The 26,321-nt window shown below is 45.8% G+C and overlaps 1 protein-coding gene across 6 annotated transcripts in view; it reads left to right on the plus strand.

Annotated features, from left to right (window-relative positions):
• The window catches only part of PALM2AKAP2 (PALM2 and AKAP2 fusion), a 300,990-nt gene that overhangs the window by 190,940 nt on the left and 83,729 nt on the right, over positions 1-26,321 (plus strand). The window contains exon 1 of one of the 6 annotated variants that reach the window (XM_090274549.1): positions 10,196-10,254. The exons of 4 other annotated variants lie outside the window; for them this stretch is intronic. The gene's annotated coding sequence lies outside the window, so the exon portion shown is untranslated. Of the gene's footprint in view, positions 1-10,195; positions 10,255-10,845; positions 10,992-26,321 lie in introns of those variants that run through there. One more of the 6 variants, XM_090274547.1, reaches the window with a different exon arrangement.

Below are 26,321 nucleotides of genomic sequence, written 5' to 3' on the forward strand. Positions count from 1 at the left end.
ATCCACCCTTCCTCTTTTCTTCTCCTGTCTCACCCTTCCTCCTCCCCTTTCTCCCTCTCCCTTCCTTTCTTCCTCCTTCCTTCCTTCCTTCCCTCCTTCCTTCCTTCCTTCCCTCCTTCCTTCCTTCCTTCCTTCCATCCCTCCTTCCTTCCTTCCTTCCCTCCTTCCTTCCTTCCTTCCCTCCTTCCTTCCTTCCCTCCTTCCTTCCTTCCTTCCATCCCTCCTTCCTTCCTTCCTTCCCTCCTTCCTTCCTTCCTTCCTTCCTCTCATCCCTCCTTTTTCCCTCCCTTCCTCTTTTCCTTCCTCCCTCCCTTCCCCCTTTCCTCCCTCCCTACCTTCTTTGCTTCTTTCTTCCTTCCCCTCACTGTTGGTTTCCTCTCTCCTTCCCCCACCCCTCACTCCCTTTCTTGGTGGGGGTGACCTCAGGGACTGTGAGATCCTTAAGTCAGGAAATACAGGGAAGATGAATTGGGGGGTGGTTTCATTTGGAATATGTGGATTTGATGGATACTCAAGGGCAGATGCTTAGTTCCAGGTAGGACTCCAGGATGCACCGAGTATCTCTATCTAGGGAAGGGCAGGGATAACGGGAAGAGGGGTAAGAAGATTGTGGATGTCCCTCAGGAACAGCAGTTTTGGGGAACACAAGAGGAAGAGGCCTTGAAGGGAGGAGTCAGACAGGGAGTGACTGGTGAGCGGGGCTTCCTAGGTAAAGAGCAGAATGTGAGCCCAGGTGTTAAAGAGCTGGTGGGTTCAGGGCAGACTGAGTGATCCCGAGACACATGAAAGCGGTGCGTGGAGTTAAGGCTAGAAGAAGAGGGAGCAGGGGCCAGGAGGTGGGGGCACTGATACTGCTCGTTTCACTTGCAGGGCCCATCCCTGGAGTAAGATGGCACCCCGCTCCTGTAGGAACCAGGCCCTCTATATAGTGCCTGCGAGGGGCCCCCTTCAGCAAGTGGCCACACATTCTAGCATATATGGGTGTCAACATGGAGCCTTTTCTTCTGCTCTCTGATAATTCAGGTCCAGAGCAGCATCTTCTGTCTGCAAAATATTCCAGAATATTGAGAATGGGCCGGAGACTTTAATAGAACTCAAAGCAAAACCATGGGCAAAAAGACTAAGAGGAAACTATTCCTCGGATTCTGTGGTAGAGCTGGTGGTTGTATAACATGCCAACAGCACAGCCATCCTGGGGGTGTGGGCCACCTGTCATGATAGCAACCACTGCTTTTGCATCTGTCTGGCCTTATTGCCAAGACTATTAGCTGTGGGCCATAGATATATGACTGGCCTTCAAACCAAATTAACCAGGGCTTCCTCTCACCATCCCATGTAATTATTGTTGTTTGCCATTTCCTTAGAAATAATAAAAATACCAAAGAAAGCAAGCGTACAGCAAATAAATTATCCTCAAACTGGGAATGTGGAGGCCTGGTTTGAGTCCTGACTTTGACACATTTTTGATGAGTGGTTCTGCACATGTCCTGGCCCCCAGCTAGGATTCACTTGGTTCACTAATGAGAACATTGACCTCTCTCCCTGTGGCTGGCCCAGCTTACAGTTTTGCATGGATGATCTCATAGTGCTCACGACTGTATTTGGAGGGTGTGCTCATGCACTGCCTTTTACAGGCAAGGACTCGAAGAGATGGGAGAGGCTGAGCAACTTTCCCAAGTTCACACAGCTAGTAAGTAACAGCTCAGGATTCGAACCCAGGCCTTTGGCTCGAGACCCCATTTTTCACTGATACTTTCGTCGTCGTCGGCAGCCGTCCGTCTCGAGAGACGATGGTGTAGCTTCTCAAGAGTCTATCTGCACCGCCGAGAATGGCTGTGCAGTCCGACTCGGGAGTGACACGGTATCTGTCTCCTCCCGTGTTGAATCGACATCTTGCGATGACGCTGGAGTGTCCTCTCCAGTGGAGCTGAAGCTACAGAGCCTGGGCAGGGTGATATGGAGGGTCTGCTGTTGCCCATGCAGCAGACCCCCCCTCTCTTCGCAGCTGAAGGGTCCAAGGGAAAGACGGAGTCAATACAGCTTGGCTTCAGGTGCGCCGCAGGAGTTGCCGGTGTTGACTACAACGTCAAACCGCCTTAGGGACTCCGGCTCCGGATTTTCTGTCGGGGTTTACTCCCTTAGCCTTTCCCCTGAAGAGGTATGCCGCAAGGCAGCGGAGGTTTTTTGATACTTTACTATACTGTAAAATGAGGAACGTGGCTTAGGTGACAGGTAATTTTCCTCCTAGCTCTAATTTTCATTTCTCAGACACTTTGATAGGCCCTCACCCACCCCAAGCAAGTCAAGAAAATGCCCAATTTAAAACAGGAGCAGGAGCAGCAACCATCTCTACACACACAGCTCTCCTCCTGGTGTTTGCCTATCTTATCTCAACCAGTCTATCAATTACTTAGCAGACCGGCCCTGGGGCTCCTCAGTGCCTGAGCCACTTACAGCAGGCACCAACTGTTTCTGAGACCTGGCAGCGCTACTCATTGTCTATCTGGCTGGCTTCTTAAGGTATTTGTGCTTGTAATGCGTGCTCGTAATTCCTTCTTGTAAAGTCATCAGGGCAGTGGTCTAAAAAGAAAAGGAAAATAGACAGGAGAGGAAGGAGGGAAGAAGGGTGGAGGGAGGGCAAACAGGAAGGACAGAAGGAAGGAAGGACGAGAAGAAGGAAAGGAGGAGAGGAAAGGAGGAGAGAGAAAGGGAAGTGGAGAAAAAGCAAAGGTATTTACTTGAGGAGCTGGATAATCTTTACAATAATGTGGATATGTATGCTTTAGTTGACTTTGTCAGAAGCTATTGTGTTTCCTAAAGGGGTGTTATATTAGCCAGGGTCTTATTCCAAGAGGCTTCTAATATGCTATAGAAGAAGCTATTCCCATTCTTTATATTTAAATGATCTTAACACTTTATAATCTTAATGGTTACTTAGGTAAGGAATTAGCTTACTGTGTATACAAACTCAAAAATGCCTTCACAGTATTCCCCCATCATATTTAATGAACTTCCATTAATGTTAGGGTTTGTACTTCATGTTCAATATTGGAGAAGAAAGAAGCCTCTTTTCTCTTTGGGTAGTTCTCGATATTAAAACCTTTGATGAGTAGTCAGAGACAACTGCAAAGAATACCTCTGTGATAATCAGAATTATTACCAGTTTAAATGTCAAGATTTTGTCTGTCCCCACCCCCAATATTACTGAAAATCCTTATGATTCTTTTCATAAATTGAGAGCCTGTACTTAAAAGTTCTGAGCGAAACACTTGGGAATTACTGGGAAAATGTTACAGTCTCATTTTTTAAAAGCTAAAAAATGATTCTTATCTTACCTAAAGTTAAAATGGGATTAAGCATCACTGGAAAGAAAGACATTTAAAACACAGATCATTAATGAGAAGGGAGTTTAGTGGGTTTACCCAGAGAAAACTGTCCCCGGCCTTGGGGGCACAGTTCGTCAGCCTATCTGCCGTCCTGCTGTATACATTCCAAGTATATTTGGCATATTTTATGTTTTCAATGCTGTACTTAAAAAGTACCTTGTTTTATGTTGTGTCTCCGTTAGGGCATGAACTCGAGAGTGTTTACTAGATTTTTTAAATGCTTCAGTTGTTCAGTGAGATAAGACGGTCAGCCAAGAACAAAGAACTTGGGCCTCCTAGGACTTTGTTGTTGTTAATTACTGAAGAAATACTTGGGCACATTCTTGTCTTTAGCACATGAGCCTTGAGGCCTATCGAACGGAGATGTGGGACCCGCAGTAGACCTGCATGGCCACCTCCGCCTCTTGCTTCCCTCACCAGGGATCTCTGTCCTCTGCTCTCTCCCCCTTTCCCACCCTTCCTTCCCCCTATATAGATAGCCTCCTTCTTCCATCCTGTCTAACCCAGGGCTTCTCAAGTTGCTGTTTTTCACTTAAGATTTTAGTGTGGAAGAATGTATGACTTCGTCTTTCTAATGGTACCATTTAAACACATCTTACAATGGGCGGTCTGGATGACATAATGCCACGCTGACAATGAAGAGAAGGCACAGTCCAGTTATGGGACAAAATGAAAGCAATTAGCTGGGCACATGCTGCTTGGGTTTGGGAATGTTTTGTTGGAGTGTTTTTAAAGGTCTTCTGAAGAAAGAGTCTCAAGAGGCTGGGTGAATGTAGTCAGATCATCTTTTCCTTATGTTATGAGGGTTTGGCAAAGGAAAGGCCAAGTGTGAGGATGTTGGGAAAGGAAATAAATGTGGAATAGGCAGGAAAGGAACTCACCGGCACAGGAAGCCACAGACCTTGGAGAGGAAATGAAGGAAAGGCAGGCACCACAAACTAGGCCAAGAACAGGGGTAAACACAATCCAAGAGCCAAGGGTTCTCGGATGACAGGGTCTCTATCTCTGCATCCGCTTGCTCTCTCCTTACCCCTCCTTAGAGGGCTGCATTCACCCCACGTGGTTCCCAGAATCAAATGGCAAGCTTAAACAAATACAGATTCCTGGGCCCCACATCTCCTGGGAAAATCAACCCAGAATTTCTTCCTCATTTTCCAGCAACTATCCATTGTGAGCCAGCGTGGGAAACACTGATTTGCAAGCCTTAAGAGCTGCCTGCTACTCTGCAACCAGGCCTGACCTTAGAGAAGAAACGCTTTTAAGAAGGGAGCTTTTAATTTGATGAAACACAACTACAAATCAATACAAGTAGTCCATAGACTGACACATGTCAGTCTTCTATGTTGTGGATTCAGAAAGTTGGTGGTTAAAACAGCCTGTGGTTGGATTATCCCTTCTATGAAAAGGCCACATTATCTAGAGGTGACCTTTCTGTCCCTAAATAAGAATGGGAGATCAGTAGAGAAACGTCTTAAGTGGGAAGTCCCTAAACTTACAAAACATCGAGATGAACAGATTAAAACCACTATCTGAACTAGAAAAGCAAGCAAATGATCTGGGTGAATCCTAGCAGTTACTTGGTTACCTGTCCCAAGTCCTTCAGGCTGCAGAAATAAATCTTTCCTTTTATATTTAAATTGAAATGACCTGGACCTCAAGAATGGAAAGTGTTGGAGGTTGTCCAGTGCCCAGCCCACTATTTTTATGGATTTTTAACTCACACGATTAACTCAAGTAGGGTGGGGTTAGTTCTCCTGGTGACTTCTTGTTCTGATTTCTTACTTTGTCTGAATCTTTAGTCTCACATCTATCTTGCCTGACATCTGCTTGTACGCACTGAGCCACGTACATGTCTCTTTGTCTTTTGTTCTCCAAACAAATGCTGTTTTCAGAGGTCTAGGAGGTATGAGAAGTGCTTACATCATAACATAGCACAGCAAACAGCTGTAAAAGTGGATATGAAATATTCTCTTTGGCCCTGTGATCAGGAATTTCTCATTCACTGACTCCTCCCCAACACCCCAATCTTTCTTCTGAGTCCATAGATTTTGATAAGTGCCTGAATTCCAAAAGTGAATTGCACTTGAACAGTGTTTAAACATTTTTCATTTCAAGAAATGGCACCAAACTATCTACTAAGTTTACCATTTTATTAATGGCAATTTATATTTCCATCAACGGAGTACAGTCACTCAATTTTCATCATTCCCTCACCAACAATAGATATTTATATTTTATATGTTTACCCATATCGTAGGCAAAATATATTGTCCCAACATTTTTACTTCATTTGTTTAATTATGGAGACTTTGAGCATCTTTTCATAAGTTCAATGGCCAGTTATACTTGTTTATCTATAAACGAATTTTTTTTTAAATTGTTAGGTAGTTGGTAATTTTCTGACTGACTTGTCAGAACTCTTGGCGTATTAGAGATAGTAACCCATTACTGTGTATGTTGCAAATATTTTCCCTGGCTTGTTTCTTCTCTAGGTTTTCAGAGGTGCCTCTAGTCCCATGGGGATGCCCTTGGGACTGGGATTGTTTCTAACTTCCCACCTGGTGCTTAGGGGGAAAGCCCCACAAATCTAGGGCTACTGGTTTGATGTGGGCCAGCCCCTTTGGTGCTTTGTTTGTTTTTTCCCTCTTCCTCTCCCCAACCGCCCTCTCCCCCAGCCAACCTTTACTTTCTGTGGGACACACTTAGCACTTGAGGATGACACCTAGCTGGTGCTTTTTGTTCTTCCTCCGTGCTAAAGGAGAAAATGGCAAATTCTCTTTTACGAAGCCAGTCTTGGCCCTTCCTTTGGGTTTTCACATCAGCTCTCTGAGCCACTCTTTTTTTTTTTTTTTAAGATTTTATTCATTTATTTTTAGAGAGGGAGAAGGGAGGGAGAAAGAAAGGGCAAGAAACATGGATGTGAGAGAGAAACATAGATCAGTTGCCTCTCGTACATGCCCCAACTGGGGACCCAACCCATAACCCAGACATGTGCCCTGACTGGGAATCGAACTGGCGACCTTTCACTTTGCAGGTGATGCCACCAACTGAGCCATACTGGTCAGGGCACAGGTCTGTTTTTAATCGTCTACTCTTCTTCTAGGCTTGGGCGCATGTGGCTACTGCTAGACCATTATTTGCTAGATTTGGTTCATTTTGTTCAGTTTGGGGAAAAGAGGCTTTGTCAATCTTTGTCTAGGCTGATTCCTTTCCCCAAAACATAAACTTCAATTTTGGTGTTTTTCTAGTAAGTACATTCTATTTCTTGGGTCCCTGGGAAGCCACTTTTGCTCAGGGCACAGATTAAAGTGGGCCAGCAGTGTGGCAGAGACAACACAAGCAAAATGTACACTATGGAAGAAAATCTACTTTTCTCTCCTGCCAAGCAAAATCTACTCAGGGGGTTTTGTGTCCTAAATGGTGTAGGGTCTTTGGGAGCATTCAATATTTACAAATCCCAGCTATGTTTATTTCCACAGAATTAGTGGGCCTTTATTTTCTTCAAATGTCCTTCTAAAGTGCAACTAGAAGACTAACTGTGCTTCTTTCATAAAATGTGATTAACTCTAATAACTCGTCGGCAGCCGTCCGTCTCGAGAGACGATGGTGTAGCTTCTTAAGAGTCTATCTGCACCGCCGAGAATGGCTGTGCAGTCCAACTCGGGAGTGACACGGTATATGTCTCCTCCCGTGTTGAATCGACATCTTGCGATGACGCTGGAGTGTCCTCTCCAGTGAAGCTGAAGCTACAGAGCCTGGGCAGGGTGATATGGAGGATCTGCTGTTGCCCATGCAGCAGACCCCCCCTCTCTTCGCAGCTGAAGGATCCAAGGGAAAGACGGAGTCAATACAGCTTGGGTTCAGGTGCGCCGCAGGAGTTGCCGGTGTTGACTACAACGTCAAACCGCCTTAGGGACTCCGGCTCCGGATTTTCTGTCGGGGTTTACTCCCTTAGCCTTTCCCCAGAAGAGGTATGCCGCAAGGCAGCGGAGGTTTTTTTGGAATCAGAGTTTTCCTTCTCTAACTCTAATAACTGGTATCATGTTAAAAGACATGATGCGACGAACCCATAAGCATGCACTGGGTAATGAAGTCCTTTACCATCTCCAGTGTCTCTCACTCCTTCATGTTCTTGAGAATCCCCTGGGAGCCCTTACAGTTCAGTTTCCCTGGCCTGCCCCCAGAGATTCTGACTTAGTAGGTATAGGTGGAACCCAGGAATCTGCATTTTAATAAGCACAAATGTAGTTCTGATATCTGTGGTTCTTAGTACTGGCTTTGAGACCAGAGCAAGCTCTCGCAGCCTCAGCACGTTGACATTTGGAACCTAATAATTTTTTGTTATTGGGTGGCTCTCCCGTATACTTTAGGATATTTAGCAACATTACTGGCCTCTATCTATTAGATGGCAGTGGCACCCCTCACCCCATGACAAAAATGTCTCTAGGCCTTGGCAAAACGTCCCCTAGGTGATCAAATCATACTTTGATTGAGAATTGTTGACCTAGGAGGAAAAAAAATGAGAAAATTTTAATTAAAAATGGTTTTTACTTTTGAATGCAGACTTTCATACCCTGGCACTGATTTCATTGAACAAATTAAACAAATATTTCTGAGCACCTGGTATGTATCAAGCCTTTTATATAAAAATGTTTAATTTAATCATGGCTACCTCTTTAATATCTTATAAGATGGAAGAAAAGGCAATGTTCTTATAAATTAATTAATATTTCCATTTTTTCTATAGGATACACCAGAATGTTAAAATCAATATTAACGGAAATATAAGAACAATAATAAATCAGTGTTAATATTAACGTTGACATTGCTTTAGGGAAGAACTAATTCAGAATAAAGCCAGTGTGAATTGCTGTAGTTTTTCTAATGAAACAAATATGATTTGTAAACTTTATGCTTAATCAAATATAGGAACATAAGAAGAAAGAGCGATGAAACACCTGCCAAAATACTGTTTATAAAATCTCACCTCTCCTTGGTGAGTCTGTAGTCCATATAAGTAAATAACTGTACCCAAACATGCTCATTCCAATGTAAGTTTTTCACACGATAGTAAAATGTTAAAAATAGATTACAATGTAGGGCATCCAAATATTTAACTCCTTAAATTGGTGACATGAAGAGTGGAGGGAAGAAAAGGAGGAGAGGAGCGGAGAGGAGGGGTGAGGAAGGGAGGGGAGGGAAGGAATTGATTGAGGCCCAAGGGGCTGATGTAAAAGTCAGTAAATTCTGTTGAAATTCAGGAATGTAAATGACAAACAAACAAAAATGCTGGTGAAGTAATCCCGAAATGCAAAGAAAAAGCCTATTGATATTCAGGAACCCCAAGGAGAAGGTGTAGGTCTCCGTTGTAGACTTTATCCCCCACCCTGAGTAAAGGTGTGAACAAGCTCAAGACCAGAAAGAAGGCTTTTCTCCAAGGGTGCTATTTTTAACATCATTTGGGTGGACAGGCTCTCTGGGCAGTTCCCCATGATCTCTTTTTCTCTTTTTGGACTGGAAATCAAGGGCCTTTGTAGACTAGGAAAGAAGCATGAGACCCTGGGGGTTGTCTTTCCCTGCTAAGTTTGGCACACAGAATTGATTCTCAGAAGGACCCTAGGACCTTGCCCAGCAGTTCCAACCGAGGACGGAATCTCAAAGGAGAGGAGGAAGCTCTGACTTCCAAAGTTGGAGAGAGAGAATCCCTAGGAAAATGAAAACCCCAATCATGCCCAATGAAAAGTTAAATTCAAGAAATCTGACTTTATATTATTTTCCTCGGCAGAAAAATATGCAGAGTAAGATAACTGCTTGCTTTTTAAATGCTGTTTTCTGGGTAGAGTGTTTCTGTGGGTGTCCTCTCAGGATTTCTAGACCGTCAGGTTTCAAAGGGTCATTAACATTATTTAAATATTCATGGTGGGGGAGGGGAATGCAGACTGAAATTTCAGACAGCTCGGGAGTGAGGGATGGCGGGCCACCCACCTGACCGAGCACCACGCAGTGTATCAGCTGCCTCCTTCCCCGGCGTTGGCTTTGTTAACACACGCGCTTTGACACAAGGCCACCGGGGGCCACAAAGAGGAGGGCAGCAGGAAGGCTCTGGCGAGCCAGTGCTCCGGAAGCATCCTTGTCCACACCCCAGCCTCTGGGCACCATCCGGGAGAGCCCTCAAACGCACGGAGACCCCATCCCTGTCACAAAGATGTATTCCCAACCATTCCCAGGGACTTTCCCAGGGACAGTTGTGGGATGAGACTCTCTCCCCCGACTTGGGTAGAAACTCGGCAGCTCCCGGTATGGTGAGTGCACCCATGCTCCCACACACTTCCTCAAACACTCATATACACCTGTGCATACACCAACACCCACGTCCACGCGCACACACGCCGACACGCCCACCCATGCACTAACAGAAACCCAGACGTAGAGCCCCCTCCCCAGTTAGGAAATACCCGACTTCACTGGTCCAACCCCTCACCCCCTTGCTCCGCCCCCTCCATCCCTTCATTCCTCCATTCTATCCATTCATTCGTTTCTTGGTTTGTGCATAGATTTCGCTCAGGTCACAGAGATAAGGTGGGGGTGGAAGGTAGGGTAGGAGGAAGCGGAGGGGCGGACCTCTTGCGCCGGAGGCCAGGAGGGGGCGGGGAAGGGGCGGGCTCCGGGAACCGGCGGGCGGCGCTCCCAGCCATCCAGCTCTCCAAGGGGCTGCGGTCTCAGTTCTCCACAGATACTCTTGCCCCAGCCCGGGGCTGCCGCACGCCTATCTCCGGAGTTTCCTGGACGCCTCAAGTAGGCGGCAGTGGCCGCGCCGCGTTGGAGCGGAGCCCCGAGGACTGCGTCCCCTGCGATCCGTTGCCCAGAGGTGGGTGTCCAAGCGGTGGCGCTGCGGTCCGAATACCACATCCCTGGGGCACCTTCCGCTCCTGGTGTTGGGGTCTTCGGCGTGGGGAAAAGGGGACCTGAGAGGGATCGGTGATCTGGGGAGTCCTGGAAACCACCTCGGACCTTAAGGGGCTTTTATGGTACTTGTCTAGCGGAGCGAGTGCGGGGCGGTCCCCTGGATAGAGACGGCTGTGCCATGTGGCTTTGAATTCCTAGGTTTGGGGGAGGGCCAGACTGTTGGCTGCTTTATTCAATATTTATTTACTTATAGATGCTTAAAAAATAAACTTAAGACGCCTCTCCAACACACACGCACAGCCGGCTGTACAGGAAAAACCGTAAAAATCACACCGCAATAGCCACCTCCCCAGATGTGGGAAAAGCGGTGGATGGAGCTGGGGGCGGGGGTGGGGGAGAAAGAAACGCGGGTCCTTCCTCCTTAGCAGCGCTGGGAGCGTGGTCGGAACATAGGAGCGTCACCGAGAGACTGAAGTCGGGGAAGCTGAACTCGGGACGTGATGCAGGAGGAGGGAGGGAGGAGCCCTTTTGCGCAGGGAGGTAGGAGTGGTGCTGTCCGAGCTGAGTCTGGAAGTTTGGCCCGAGGCTGGGATTCCACAGCTGTCAGGATCCGGTGTTTTATCCTGGATAAAGCCGGAGGGTGCGCCTGTTTGGACCCTTTTGGGACACTTTGGGGAGACAAAGAGGAGCATCGCAGAGGTGAGCAGTGGGTACACCCTGCCTGTGGTGCCCATGGCGGTGGCGCGCGCAGGGATAGGGGCGAGGAGACACCCACAGCCCTGAGACAGTCTAGAGAAAGGCAGTAGAGGACCCGGACTGAATCGATGTTCCTGAGCGCGTGGAGCCCGGGAATCCGGGAGCCGGTGGAGGGAGAGGTGGCGCTGGTGGTGAGAATTGAAGGCAAAGGGCGCGGGCTGCTTGCAGTGGGAGCAAGGTGGCGGGAGGATTCTCGGAGCAGGACCCACAGCCGGGCTCCTGAGCCCAGCCAGCCCTGGGGGTCCCTCCGCAATCCGGGAAAGGGAGGGAGTGCTTCTTAGAGAGAGGCGACTTGCTTAGAGAGATGGTGGTGGTTCTCTCTGGACCGGGTAAAGCCAGTTTCCCGGTTTCCCGCGTGGGTCGTAGTGATTTGGCTCTGATAGGCTGTGTGGTTAGACTTGGATAGATCTGCACCCTTCCCGGTAGCAGTTTTCAGTGCAGTGCCATTAATTTTGGCAAATCCGACTCCCCAATGTATTTACCTTTGAAAAAAGCCCACCCACGCACCCACCCATATCTCTGCGGATATAGTATACTTTGAGTCTGCGAACAAGTTCTCAGAGGACACGCCCTTCCGTCTTAGCACACATTTCCAGGTGCCTGGAAGCTGATTAAGAACAAACCGACCCTTACCGTTGTAATCCCAGAGGATTTGTTTCCTGGTCTGGTTCTGATTAAAGAACGTTCACTTGAGCATAACGGTTTTCTTCCCGGAAACGTTCCCACTTTAATTAAACGCGCTTCTTCTCCCAGCGTGGCACTCTCCTTGGATGTATTTATTGATCAATAACATTTCAGAGTGGCACGGTCTAGAAGAGGTGCATCTCTTAAGGAGTTTCCTGTTTCTTTAAACAGAAAGCCTTGTAAGAATCGAAACTTGCCCTAAAGCACCTCTGAACAGCTGCCCTCTGCCAGTTCTCTCCTCCCCAGTTCTGACACAGGCTTTTGGCTCAGAGGGCATTTTTTCCTTTGAGTGGGCACACCGTGGGTCTTGGGGATCCTGCAGTTATTTGGGGCTGTTCCAGTAAAATTAGGCATGAGCCAGGAAAAACAAAAGTACTGCTACCTGGGTGTCCCAATCCCTTACCTCGCAAACTGGGCAGTTAGGTGTTGGGCTGTTTCTCCTGCACCAGGTACATTTCGCATTCTTTCTGGGATGCTGAGGTGCTGCTCACCTGAGGGGGATGGCTGGGCTTTGAGATGGGACAAACGTTGTGACATACCCATTATCTCATAGTTCTGGCATGACATTTGGCACCGCTTCCTGCCTGCGGAGTCCAGGGTAGTGCGGTCAGAATTTATTTCACTTTCATAAGCGGCTCATTGTGACAGTAGCCTCAAGATCTCAGGGTTATAAATTGAAGCAGGTTGTCTCAACTTGGTTATCCAAGTGAGGGGCAAATGGCCCATTGTCTTTTTTTTTTTTTCCAAAAACATTCAATATTTTACTATAAAACTAACATATTAAATAATTCTTTGAAAATATGCTAACACCCCGACTTTCTGGTTCATTACTAGAATTATTGTCTAGATATCCTTTAAGATTTGTTAGACTCTTAGAGCACCCATGTCCCAGATTTCTACCATGTTTTCATGAGAACTCTCTACTTAGTAGGGTAATGAGAAATGTTTCAAATAGAGAGGAAATTGAATTTAGACGGAGGTTGTGTTGAGGGATTTTTAATAATTGAAACAGGAGCAAGTTGAAAAATTTACTTCTGAAAACCAAGGGGATGGTGTTTAGCTCCACTCTTTAACTTTATACATTTCTCAGCCTTGATCTACCTTGAATTAGCCTCTGGAATGGCTGTTCTATGATCTTGAGAAACATAAGAGTCACCCTTTACTTAGATTATTGACCAGGGACCCTGTGCCAGCTTTTGGAAATTTGAGGTAATTAATTAATATACTTATCAGTTTCAACAATTTTAGCGTTAGGAAACTTAATGTGCAGAGGCAGGTTTTCTGCGAAGCTTAAGAAGTCTAAGGTTCGGGGCCTCACCCTGGCACCAGCCTCGCCCAGCAGCAGCATTTCGGATGGCTTGGGACCTCATGAGCAAGACAGTGCCTTCATGAACCATGATGGGCAGTATATCTTGGTTAGCTCATTTCCTTCTAAGACGACATATTATGGCTACTGTTCAAGTTTTAGACATTTGCTTTTCAAACACATTCTTCAGGAAAGTTGAAATCATCTCTGTCCCAACAGGGAAATTCACTATTTTGCTCAAAAAGAAAGTTATAGACTTTGCGGATGTGATGTAAGTGATACTTGATTAATTAGAATACGTAAGAAGTGGAGTGCATGGAGTAATACAGTTACCTGAAGTTTAAACCTGTCTTAAAAAAGTGTTTCAGCTATTATTGATGAAATGTTTCTAAAATGTTATTAAAATAACAAGTGACAGCCTTGGCTTGCTTACTTCTTGCTTTGGTGATCTTACCGAGGTGAACATACTGCTGTGCTTCCGTTGGCAGTTCAGGATCTTGCAGCTTCGGTGTGATGGTAGCATAGATATGAATTATGACTTATGGGCATGCAGAAGCATAATTGTGGAACCCGCTCCAGGACAGACTCTGGAGGCTGGCTTTTGAGAAAACTTAACATCTGGATACAAATGTAATTTCTGTTCTTTGCCCCATTCTCTTGAAAGTTGAGTGCTAGAAAAATGGATGAATCAAGACCTTCCCTTCTTTCTACAATAACGTGGGATGCACTTTCTCCAGGGTTTGGCAAAGGGTTCTTTTTTCCTGTTGAAGTGAATTCTGAGGTTGAGGACGTCGTGCAGGAGAGGACAGACAGCATGGGAGAAGGGACTGAGCTCATCCTTGGGCCACGCATCCCTCTTTTCCTTTGATTTCTCCACTCTGGAGTCTAGGAGCTCCAGTGCTGCCAGGCCATAGGGGGTTACATTTGAGTAGGAACAAGGGACATGTGACTGGCATTTGTTCCCATCTTGGTGGGAGTCTCAGAGTGACCAGGTGGGCCGTGTAACTGCAGAGGATGCCCTTTGGTGGAAGAATGCTGCTGGTTTCCTTATCTGGGCAGACAACAGGGGTTGGGGGAGGGTGTGTATGAAACAATGGCACTTCCTTTAAGTGGGCTTAAGGGGTGGGGTTTTTTTGTTGTTGTTGTCTTGTCTTTTAATCCTTGCATGATGCATGTTCTGGTTGAGAGGGTTGTGGTGTGAATACTAGGGAAGGGGAGAGAGCTGTAGAACTTGGTGGGGAGTGTCACTCTCCTCTGAGCCCTTTTCTTGTTGGGTGTGAGCAGGGCCTTTGTGGTTGGTTCTGATGCTTGTTTGGAGCAGATGGGATGAGCTGAGCTAAATGCACAGATGCTATAACAGCCCAGGTAGTTAGTTACCCGCATCATGGCAGGGCCAAGTTCTCTGTAAGATCTGGAGCATGTATGCAAACTGAGTCTTAGTTCCCTCATCTGTACAAATGGGAATATCAAAATCGATCTGTTTCAAACCTTTTGTTAAATGAAATGTACATAGAAGCAACTTACCCGTGTTGTATTCTTCTCAAAATTGGTGGTTTTCTTAAATTAACTCAAGTCTTCTTTCATCCTTATGCCAGATGCAAATGAATAAACAGTTTTTAAAGCTGATTTTAACAATTGCAGTAATTGCATAGCAGATGAGTTGTTCATCCTTTACACTGATGTCTTCGAGGAGCTTTGCGCATGGATGTTCTCCAAGCTGACCTTCACCCCCACCCTACCACCCCCTCCTGTTAACCTGGGGGAGTCGGGCTGATATCCTTCACCTCCCCGTTCCCCCAAAGCACTGACACTGTAGTATTGAGGTTTCTTCCAGTCTTCTTTACTTGCTCCCTTGTAACATTCTCAGTAAGTCAGAAATCACTTCTTATTGGGAAAATGGACCCATGTTTTCAGGACCCTAATCCTGGGCTTTAAGCTCACTCAGTGACCAACAGGCGACAGGCGTCAGAGGTACTCCTCTTTGCCAGCTCTTGTGAGTGTAGTCTGTCAGCAAGACAGGAACGTGGATTCATATATTAAGTAAAGATTTTCAATGAGTGTTAAAATAACAAAGGTTTTCAGATGAGCCTGAGAAGTCTCGTAGATCCCGCCTTTTTGTCTTACCATCTAACGTCTCACGGATTTGCAGTAGAGTTGACTGGTTGGCTGGATTATGAAGTAGCACTGTGGTGAGGTAGACACACCAGAAACATTGTTTTAAGTCAGTTCTTAAGCGCCATGCCTCATGCCTGTAAACAAACACATATGAAAGCTGCCTTCCATCCTTGGTCCAAACCTCCCCACCAAATTCGTGGTGCCATCCAGCAGTGGGTGTGTGGGCTAGGATGAATGTGTACATTTAAGGAAGTGAGTTGATTAGCAAACAGTTGGGGAATTCACAAGCAACATGATTTAAAAAGCAGAACACTGTAGCACCTAACCCCGTTTGTGGTGCCACTGTGAGGTTTTCTTTTTAGTCGCTGTCTGTAGAGGGAAGTCCCCACTCGAAAAGTCTATGGGGGTGGGGGTGAACGCCCAAGTCAGGTCCAGTGACTCTCTGCTGTCTCTACTCCGTTTAAGGATCTCAGCTCTGCACGAAGACCCAGGTTCTCAAGAATCTGCCTGTTCACTTGGGCAGCACTTCTGCACATGTGGTCCAGTCACCCCAGTGTCCATGTAGGGATACCTAGACCCTGGTACAGGCTGTCAGGACCACCCATCTGGGAGGAGCCTGGATAGTGCCTTTTAAACACCTTTCCTGCTGATGATGCCAAGTACCAGGTGATGATGGCAATTCTGGGGCTATATCAGCAGGTCTGTGGATTCTGCTTGAGCTTTCTGCTCTGTGGAGTGCCTGAACTCCTTCTTAACAGCTGTATTGGATTGGTAAGGAGTGGAGTTAGTTTGTAAAGATAGATAAAATGGTCCAGAAATATGAACCTCTCTTTGAGCACATAAGGATGCATTTTATTGCTTTGCACGTGCTCTGGTAAGGGGGCCTTGAGAAGGATTCTTACTGTGCAGAGGAAGGACCGCAGAACGCTGTAGCAGTCGTTCCTGGGTTGTCAAAAGGGGCTGGACCGGTTTTCCACGGTGGTCAGAGTGCTCCAGGCTGGTGAGGTTTACAGGAGAATTTTACCAGGATTTCCAGGTATGTAGTCCTTTGTTGGTTAGAAGGACAGTGCGTGTGCTTGGAACTGCCACACACACACACCAAATTCTGTAAAGAGAGAGCGGGAGTTCCTTAGGTCGCCATCCTATCCATAGTGTGTGGCTCTTGCCAGGCTCCTTGTGAATCCGAGGGCTAGGACTGAGCTACGGCTTCCTAGGGCAGAGACGGGCCCTGCAGCTCGGGGGGAAAAACCCCACACCTGTGCGGAGCACAGGGAGGAACCCACCCGCCTTTCCTCCCACCCGACCTGACGTCAGCCCTGAAGGCAGAGCTCTGCCAGGGCCCACCTGAGCCCCGCACCTGGGTGAAATTTGTGTAGAAGGTGTGAGGGAGGCCAAACCATAGTTTCCTGTGGGCGCTTAACTGACTGCTTTCAACCCCCACCCCTCCCTCTGTTGGCTTGCGCTATCATGACGTCATTCGCACGGTGGACTCATGCTGAACGTTACTTGGTCTCGTGTAAGTTTTATGATACAGCCTATAAACAGAGAAAGACAGCATTGTTTAGCCCTTTTTATGTGGGGAGTTGGGAGAGTGATTTTACTCCCAAAGGAATAAATCTTAATGCGTTTTGTAGACAATTCAAGTATTGCACAACCCTGGATTCAAAAGCTCTCTCTGTATGTGTATGAAAATCAAGGTCCATGCGGCATGTGCTGTGTGATTCCAAGGCTATATTTAGCCTGGCTGATTCGTATTTTGCATTAGAACATTTTATCCTTGCGAAGGAGAGCAGGAATGCTCTTCTGACACAGGTCCAGATGAGGCAGAATTCATTCATTTGGGGAGGAAAATGAACAAATTGTATTGGAAACTTCGAACCTGTCCCAAGCGCTTGTGATTAGTCCTGTTTGGCATCATTTGTCCTTTAGAGAAAAGATCAATTCAGTGTTAAATGCAGCACAGAAATGGGCCTTGAGTGGGAGGCCTTGATTGCTTCTGCATGAAATCACAATGTGTACATTGTTTTTAAATATGCTTTTCATCATATGCTTCATTATCAAAACAATTCACAGCCTCCAAAGGATGATAGATATTACGGTATAACCAGCATAGAGCCTATAAGACAGAAGAGTGAAAGCAGGGAGAAATCGCTTCCTCTCCAGCCACCACTCAGAGTGGAATGGATTTTTCTCTTCTAGGGAATTCCCTGTGACCCCGAGGGAGGCCTCGGGGGTGAGGTTTCCAGGCATGGTGCTGGGAGGAGCTAAGAAGGAAGGGAATTAACCTTTTTTGAGTGCCAAACTGGTTTCTTCATCATCACTATTTTACTTTGTCATTAACAATCACCATCGTTTTTCAAACGAGGACGGAAAGGCCCTTGGAAGTTATGTAATCAGCCAGGAGTCCCACGGTGACACAATGTCAGGCCAGTGTTCGTACTTAGCTCCCTCCCCTGACTAAACCAGTGCTACCAGACCTTGCTGTTCCAAGTGTGATCTGGGGACCTGCAGCATCAGCATCATCCAGGAACTCATTGACCCTAAAGAATCCTGAGCCCCGTCGCAGACCTGCTGAATTAGAAACTGCATGTTGAACTAACTCCATTGTGAGAAGCGCCTCACTACTATGCAAACTAGCCTCTGGACTCATCTGCAAACTATGAAGCATTAGGCCATCTGGAAGAGGGGACAGGTGCTCCTAGATAGAACTGAGTGGGATGCAACCAAATAGTCCACAATGCACAGGACAGCCCTCCCACCTCCTGTCCCAGTGTCTGTAGTTGAGAAGCCCTGGTCTAGTCGTCCATATCTAGGATTCACGTCCTGTAAATGTGTCTCTGTCGGTTCCAATAGCTGCAGCTCTCTAGCAAGCATATTGTAAATGAAATGATGCAAACTGCCGTGTGCTATGCAAATGTGATTCTCTTTATTGAGACTGGGAAGGAGAACAAGAGCTTAAATTATGGCAGGAAAGATTTCTGTTGGCGGTTTTTTTCTTTTGCCTTTTTTTTTTTTTTTAAGATTTTATTTATTTATTTTTAGAGAGGGGAAAAGGGAGGAAGAAAGGAGAGGGAGAGAAATATCAACATGTGGTTGTCTCATGCCCCCAACTGGGGACCTGGCTCGCAACCCAGGCATGTGCCCTGACTGGGAATCAAACTGGTGACCCCCCTGGTTCACAGGCTGGCATTCAGTCCACTGAACCACACCAGCCAGGGCTCCATTGGCGTTTTGACAGTGTCTGGCCATCCTATCCAAGGCGCAGTGAACTGTTTTTGAGCATGAACTGAGAGCCACTGCGGATGCTAAAAGGTGACTGTCCCCCAATCCTGCCTGGCCACAACGCCTTTTGTTTCTTTGTTGTATCCCCAACCTCGCCCAGGTCTCTAGCGTGCTGTGATGGGTCAGCTGTGCCACCTGGAGGCTGGGGGTGGAAAGGGAATAAAGGACAGACGGACCCAGAGAGGCAGAGCCTCCTTCCTGCCCCCTGGGGTCTGTGCATCTCCCTTTATCCTCACTCAGCTCCTTTAATTCCACTGGGCTGCCAGCACTCCCACTGGTAAAATGCTGTCCTCTTTCCCTTCTCCTTCTCTTTAAGTTCTGGCCCAGAACATCTGGGCCCCATATTTTCTTCATTCTCTCTCTCTCTCCCTCTCTCCCTCTCTCCCTCTCTCCCTCTCTCCCTCTCTCCCTCTCTCCCTCTCTCCCTCTCTCCCCTTTTGTGAACTAAAAATCAACCCAAATCATGACTGGGAAGTGAAACCAGCATGCCCAGTGTATATATGAAGGGGAATTTTTTCTGAAGTGACGTTCTCCTGCCCTTCAGTTGTGAGTTTCCTTCCAGGTTGCTACCAATGTCTCTACCTACTTTCTTGTTTCACTCCAATTAGACTTGCTTTTTATTGAGCTCCAGAATATTAAATTGTTTTCCTGTTACAGTTGTCCCATTCTCCCCCCATTGCTCTATCCTACCCTGCCCCCCGCCACAGTCAATGCCCCCCTCTTGTCCATGTCCATAGGTCATTTTTACTAGTTCCTTGACTAGACCCTACCCTTTCTTTTCCACCTTTCCCCCTCCCCCTCCCTTTGAGCTCTAGAATTTTAAAACAGGATTAGTTCTTTCTCAATTCTCTTGTGTTTTCCAGCTTTCTTCCATTGGTGCTATTACAACAGTCATTGCCCACTCCTTTTTAATGAACAGTATCAGTCAGTAAAGTAGATTGGTCTAGACAAGTTTTGGGACCAAAGTACAATAGATTTATAACAAGGCATTCCAAGTAAGGGCAAACCTCTCTGCAACTTCTGTGTGCCTTCTCTTCATAACTTTCATCATCTCTTGCAAAGGAAAGGTGGGGCCTTAGATGCGAAAGGAGGCCTGGGGGAGTGACTGGCGGGCTGTGCAGAACATCCACCCCCCTGCGTTGCAACTCGGCTCGGGAGTCAGGGGAAGAAGCAGCCAGAGCTCTGGGCTTCAGGCCAGAGTGGAATGTATCTGCCCTGGGCTGGGAAGCCTGTGTCTTTCCAGGGGACCAGCTGATCTGCTCCAGAGGGCTTTAAATTGGAAAAGGGGGAGTTACAGGGAATAGCGGGGGCCAGAGAACACGAAAGGAGTTGCCAGGAAGAATTATCAGTTATGTTACAAAAGGGGAGATTTGATGCCTTGTAATTGATTCCTAGTATTGTTTTAATAAGATAATTAGGAAATTGTAATAGAAACAATTTTTTCTTTAATATCTGTCTTAAAGGCATTTTTAAAAGGAAGAAAAGCCATCTGGGCTGTGTGAGAGGTGGTTTCTAGACTTTTTATTATTCTAATCAATAATTAAGTGCATCTTATAGGCCAGGTATATTCTTATTTTAGCCCCACAATAACCCTGTATGGTGCTTGGGTCTTTTTAATCCCATTTTAAAGATAAAGACGCTGCAGCTTGGAGAGGTGAGATGAGCTGGTCAAGGTCAGGCCCACGGGACACATTTTTCCCTTCTTGTCTCCCTGCTGGCCGAGCCTCTGTCCTCTCTCAAGTGGAAAGCGAGGAGATTGAACCAGGAGTTTTGACTCTGATATGTCTAAGCTACTTGTTTAAACTGTCTGAACATCCCTTGCCCTGGGTGTTTAGTCTATTAATTTTATTTATTTTTTAAAAGATTTTATTTACTTTTTAGAGAGAGGGTAAGGGAGGGAGAAAGAGACTCAACATGCAAGAGAAACATTAATCAGTTGGGACCTGGCCCGCAACCCCGACGTGTGCCCTGACCGGGACTCAAACCAGTGATCTTTCAGTTTGCAGGCAGGTGCTTAACCCAGTGAGCCACACCAGCCAAGGTTAGTCCCTTCATTTTAAAAGGTTTTAAAAGGCAATTTCTGCTTGTGTGTGTTTTTCTTTTAAGTGCTCTGCCCCCTGCAAAGCACCCCTCCTCTCTCCAACCCACACCCTCTGAGTGCATTCTCACATTTCATGCACTCTTCAAGGGTCCTCTTGGGCTTGACACTGCATGTCATCTCTTGCAACATCCATTAAACTCTACCACAAATTATGCCTTTCAAAATTGGCCTGGAAAAATACTAACAAGAATTGTCACACAATTGACTGCTACAAAATACTTGGACAAAGACAAAGTAACAATTACTAGGGCTTTATGAAGAATGGGTCCAAACCAAGGACAGAGTTTGTACGAGCACAGGAAGACATAATATACTGCACATACAATTGAATAAAACCTTGAACCTTTAAAGAAATTTTTTTTTTAAATTTATTTATTCTTGGATAGAGGGGAAGGCAGGGAGAAAGAGAAGGACAGAAAAACATCCATGTGCAAGAGAAACATCCATTGGCTGCCCCTTGCATGCCCCCTTCTGGAGACCTGGCATTGCATCCCAGACATGTGCCCCAACCAAAAATTGAACCTGTTACCCCTTGGTCTTCGGGATGATGCCCAACCCACTGAGTCACACCAGTCGGGGAAAAACCTTGAACCTTTAACATGAGGCAGTTTTCATCCATACATTGTGATCAAGGTGCTTTCAGAAGAGTGTAACCTCAAAAAAAGTTCAAATTTTTATATTTCTTCAGTGAGGTGAATCTTTCATAAAAGCAGATAGTTTAAGATTAAAGTGAATTTAAGTTGCTTGCTGATAATGAATATTTACTGGAAGTTAAGCCCTATTTCAAGTGTCATCTTTGACCCTCATTACATCCTGTTGGGGATCCCTCCTATTCTGCCTTCTTAGTGCTTAATATATGCTGTGCTTGGCCTCTGCTTTTACTGCGATTGGGGGCATAAATCTCAGACCACAAGCAAAGGCTTGCAAAAATAGAGCATTTTAAAACTTACATGAATTAACTTTGTCTCCAAGACTTCAGTTGATTCAGTTAACAGAAAAATTAACCTCAGTTATTTTTGGAACACACCCACCTTGTGAGTGAGAAGGTGCTAGGTTGTGGGAAGGGGGGGGTTCATCCACAAACCCTTCTATACTGGTTTTGGCTGTGATTTCCAGTCACATGTCTACACTGCCTTGACTGTCTCTGTCCCCATGGTCAAGGTGGAGGCTCTGTGCTAATCCTTGCAGGCATGAGCTGGAGCACGGAATTCTTGGCAGGTCTGGAGACCTGGAGCCTGGAATCACTCCTCTCTAAAGTCTTGCCAGTTCCCTTAGGAACTTCCAGGGAGTGGAGGAAGACGCCCAGGGTGCAGGGAGAAAGGACCCTTTCTAAACCACCTCACACTGTCTCGTTGATGGCTTAGATTTTTGTACAAGCCAGGAAGTACCTTGGCTCCCTGACACCAGATCCAAGCAAGCATTTAACTTAAAAGCCTGGCTGGCTACCTCAGGAGGGGAGAGAGCAAGAAGACATTTATTAAGAGCTCAAAAATGTTCATGGAGTAGACTGGTGTTTGCCAGGGGCTGGAGGGAGACGGGAGTGGGGAGTTAGCATTCCGTGGGCACAGGGTTTCAGTTTTGCAAAATGAAAGGAGTTCTGTGTATGGATAGTGACGATGGTTGCACCGTGTGAATGTACTTAGTGCCACTGAACTGTGCGCGTCAAAATGATTAAAATGGTAAATATTATGTGTATTTTACCACAATAAAAAGAAAGCAAGTCCATCAATGCAGAAGTTTTATGTCCTTTGTACAAATTTTGGCTTGAATTAAAAATAGTAAAAAGATAATATCCAAATGACATAAATGAGAAACAAATCATTGTAATGATAAAAAATGTTCCTGAAAAACTATTTTGAAAGTCAAAGCATACCTTTCCCGGGATGTGCTGAGTCTTTGTGAATTGGCCCAGAGAGTGTTTGAGGGTCCAAGTGGCCCATTCCCCTGCGGAGCCTTCCGTGGGACCAGCCTGGGTGGCTGATGGTGCCCTCATTGGAGGCCGTAGAACTGTGATTTTCCCTACTGTCCAGGCAGCTCTCTGGCCCTGGGACCAGGGCAGCTCCTTAGATAGCATCGTTGAAGGAATCCTGAGCTGTCACGTTTCTCAATTATTGTTTCCTTTGCAAATTAACTATCTCACATTCTCAAGGTAGACAGTCCTCCTTCCCTTTTATTTTTCGCCATGGTGGCCCTATGACAAGGGAAATGATGGATGCCTAGACTTGTCTTCTGGCTTCTAAATGCCAGACAGATAAGGGGCCCTGCACTGGCCCAGCCTCTGAGACAGGAAGGAGGTGCCTGTCCAGGTCTCTAAGACACACTTCTTGGAGGTTACTGCTTCCTTGTGCCTCCGTGGCTGTCACATGTTCAGAGAGTGACTCTTGGGTTGCAAGATTGTGGAAATACAGTGGTGGCAGCCCTGTCAGTGGGCTCTGGTGCCTCACCCACAGGGTGACTTCCTGGTGGACGGCCAGCTCCCAGGGTTCCTTCAGACACCATGACAGCAGTGTGACTTCTGCTTGCCAGCCCCACACGCATGTGGAGGCGTTCCTGCGGTGGGTACTTCTTTTTCGCCTCTGCCCTTGTTTGTTGGTATTTAATGTCGTCGTCGTCGGCATCCGTCCGTCTCGAGAGACGATGGTGTAGCTTCTACTGAAGCTACAGAGCCTGGGCAGGGTGATATGGAGGGTCTGCTGTTGCCCATGCAGCAGACCCCCCCTCTCTTCGCAGCTGAAGGGTCCAAGGGAAAGACGGAGTCAATACAGCTTGGCTTCAGGTGCGCCGCAGGAGTTGCCGGTGTTGACTACAACGTCAAACCGCCTTAGGGACTCCGGCTCCGGATTTTCTGTCGGGGTTTACTCCCTTAGCCTTTCCCCTGAAGAGGTATGCCGCAAGGCAGCGGAGGGGTATTTAATGTAATTGTGATAAAATACATATAAGATAAAATTTACCATCTGAACCATTTATTTATTTATTTCCGGAAACCATTTTAAAATGTACAGTTTTGTGGCATTAAGTGCATTCACATGGTGTGATACCATCACCACCATCCACCCACAGAACTTTCTCATCTTGCAGAATTGAAACTCTATCCATTAAGTAACAACGCCCCCATTTTGCCCCCCCTAAGCCCTGACAACCACCATTCTACTTCTGTCTCTATGGGTGTGGCGGCTGGGTTCCTCATCTATCTGAATTATACAGTATTTGTCTTTTTTTTTTGACTGGCTTCTCACTTAGCATAATGTTTTTAAGGTTCATCCATGTCAGAATTTCCTTCCTTTTTTATATTTGTGAATAGTATCCCTTTGTATGTACGGACCACATTTGGGACACATGGCTGCTTCCACCTTTATGCTAAAGCGTGGGTTCCAGAGTCAGGTGGCCCAAGCCGAAATGCTGGCTTCGTCACTTACTACCTGTGCCACCTTGGCTGAATCATTGAACCTTTACAAAGCTTCGGTTTCCTCATCTGTGAAATGGGGATAATAGTACTTTACTCACAGAGTTGTTGGGAGAATTGAATAAGAAAATGTAGACAGAGACTCGCTTAACAGAGAGTCTGGCACAGGGTTAGCCTTTAATACTGCAACAGCGAGGGAGCAACATATTGCCCTAAATGTCAGGCAGTTTAGCTGTTTTTAACATACTATTCTTATCCTATTAATAGGACCATAAACATCAGTATCTGTATTTGTCATGGTTTTGGAAGTATTTATGGTTCCTATCCTGCCTTTCCTACTCAGTCTTTTAAGATTATAGTCCTGTTAGCAAGCACAGGAACCTACTTGGGAGACTCATATTATCAGGTAGAGAGAAAGCTCTTCACTTGCTTTTATCAGATAATTGATAATAAAATACATATGGCCAGGCTTTCTTATCACTGGAAAGATGTAGAATGAGGAAGGAAAACAACCGTTAGTAGATAACCTTCATCCAACGGACAGGGAGTTAGCTGTCTCCAGCTGAGCAGACAGGGAGAGCAGGTTTCCAGGTTCAAGTCTTTTGGTGACGGTAGGTCCGATGACACTGCCTGTGTGGATCTTGCATTGTGGCTGTTCCCTCAATGACAGATTTCATATTTAGAATCTTTAAATTTCAATATTGAACTATTCTTGTTTTTCTAGTAATAATTATGGAAACATTTTAAAGTTAAAAATAAAGCAAAATATCTTTCAGTTAAAGGATGCCTGAAAGAATGTAGGTCTAAGACACAGCATCTGGCTGGTGCGTTATTTACCTTATTCCTGTTTGTCTGCCTGGTGTTTCCTACCTAGGAGTTCACTGACTTCAAGGCAATCAAATCCATTATTAGCCGGGAGAAAAAACATCTGAGTCTCCCTGGAACCAACAATAGATTTTTTTTTTTAAATGCATTGTACAGGGTCCTCAAAAAAAAAAAAAAAGCCTTTGAGGGGGGTGAGTGTGAACAGAGGAATTTCCTCCTCCACCCTAGCCGTTGCTAAGCTGGAAACTAATATTGTGAGAGAGAGAAAATATCAAGGTCTCAGCTCTCCTTCCATATTACTTTATATATCTGTTTACTAATAGTAATGGAGATCTCCCCAAAGGTGCTGGTTTGCACTGTAATTCACTGGCTTTGGAATTTTGCTTTGGTTAACGCAAGGTCTGTTGTGGTCTTTCTGTTAACATTTCTGATCAAGAATTTTTTTTTTAAGTGTATTTTATTGATTATATTGTTACAATAGTTCCAGTTTTTTCCCCCTTTTCTCCCCTTAGTTTATGTCCGTGGGTCATGCATACAAGTTCTCTGGCTTCACCCTCTCCTATATTATTCTTTTAAAAAAATAATTAATTTTTTATAACAATAAAAAATAACAATCCCCCCTCTCAGACTTAAGATGCTTTATAATCGTATAAAGGACAATGGGCGAAGGTCTCGTGCTCCTCTAGCTGCTTCAAGCTGGACATGGTCTTCATCCTACCTGCCCTTGGGCCAGAAATCCCTAATAAGAGTGGGGGTGTGGAGGGGAGGGTGGCCTTCCCACATGGGTAAGGATCGTGCAGACTCCAGGTCAATTGGCTGTCCCCGGAGAACGGAGTGCTTGGTTTAACAGGCTGGCATCCTTGTTGTATTCTACGGGAAACAGATTGATCAAGAATTTTTATGTTGACAGTTGCTCAGTCTGCTGAGGTGGGGAAAAGTCTGTTGTGTGCCTTTAAATTTATTTTTTATATTTGTCCTTAAATGTAAAAACAGACCTTGGAGATTTATTTTCTCTATTTAAATTTTTATTTATTTTTATTTTTATTTTTTTTGCCAAAACTTCTTGGTACTGAAAAGGCAGCAGTGTTAGAAATACTTCTGTGGCTTTTCACAAGGGACGATCTAGCAAGTGAGAATTTCCCACACGGTTTCGATTCGTGTTTGTTTACGTTCCAAACATTTTTTTTTTTTCACCATAATTTGGAGTATCAGTAGAACTTGAGGCAGATAGAATTTCATGGAATGTATAATCCTTTGGGGTTGCCTATTTTGCTGAAAATAAACTTGCATCACGTACTGCTTAAGTAGGACAAAGTCTCCAGCAGATCTCACTTGGCTAATTTTGTTCTTTTGTTCTTTTCTTGTTTTCCTGATGAGACTTCTGTCCCCTTTAAGGGGGCAGCTGAGTTGCATGAAAATAAGGGGTAGGAGTGGCGGCGCAGTTACTGAGTGAGGGGATTTGCAGTGGCCTCGCTAACCCCTTCTGCTAGTATTGGATTGGTGTGGGAACCCCCGTTCCAGAGGCTGCAGTGGTGGGTCTGGGTGTTCTCCAGGGAG

This window comes from Furipterus horrens, unplaced genomic scaffold (assembly GCF_987537825.1).
Source record: "Furipterus horrens unplaced genomic scaffold, mFurHor1.1.pri manual_scaffold_4, whole genome shotgun sequence".
NCBI classification, from domain to species: Eukaryota; Metazoa; Chordata; class Mammalia; order Chiroptera; family Furipteridae; genus Furipterus; species Furipterus horrens.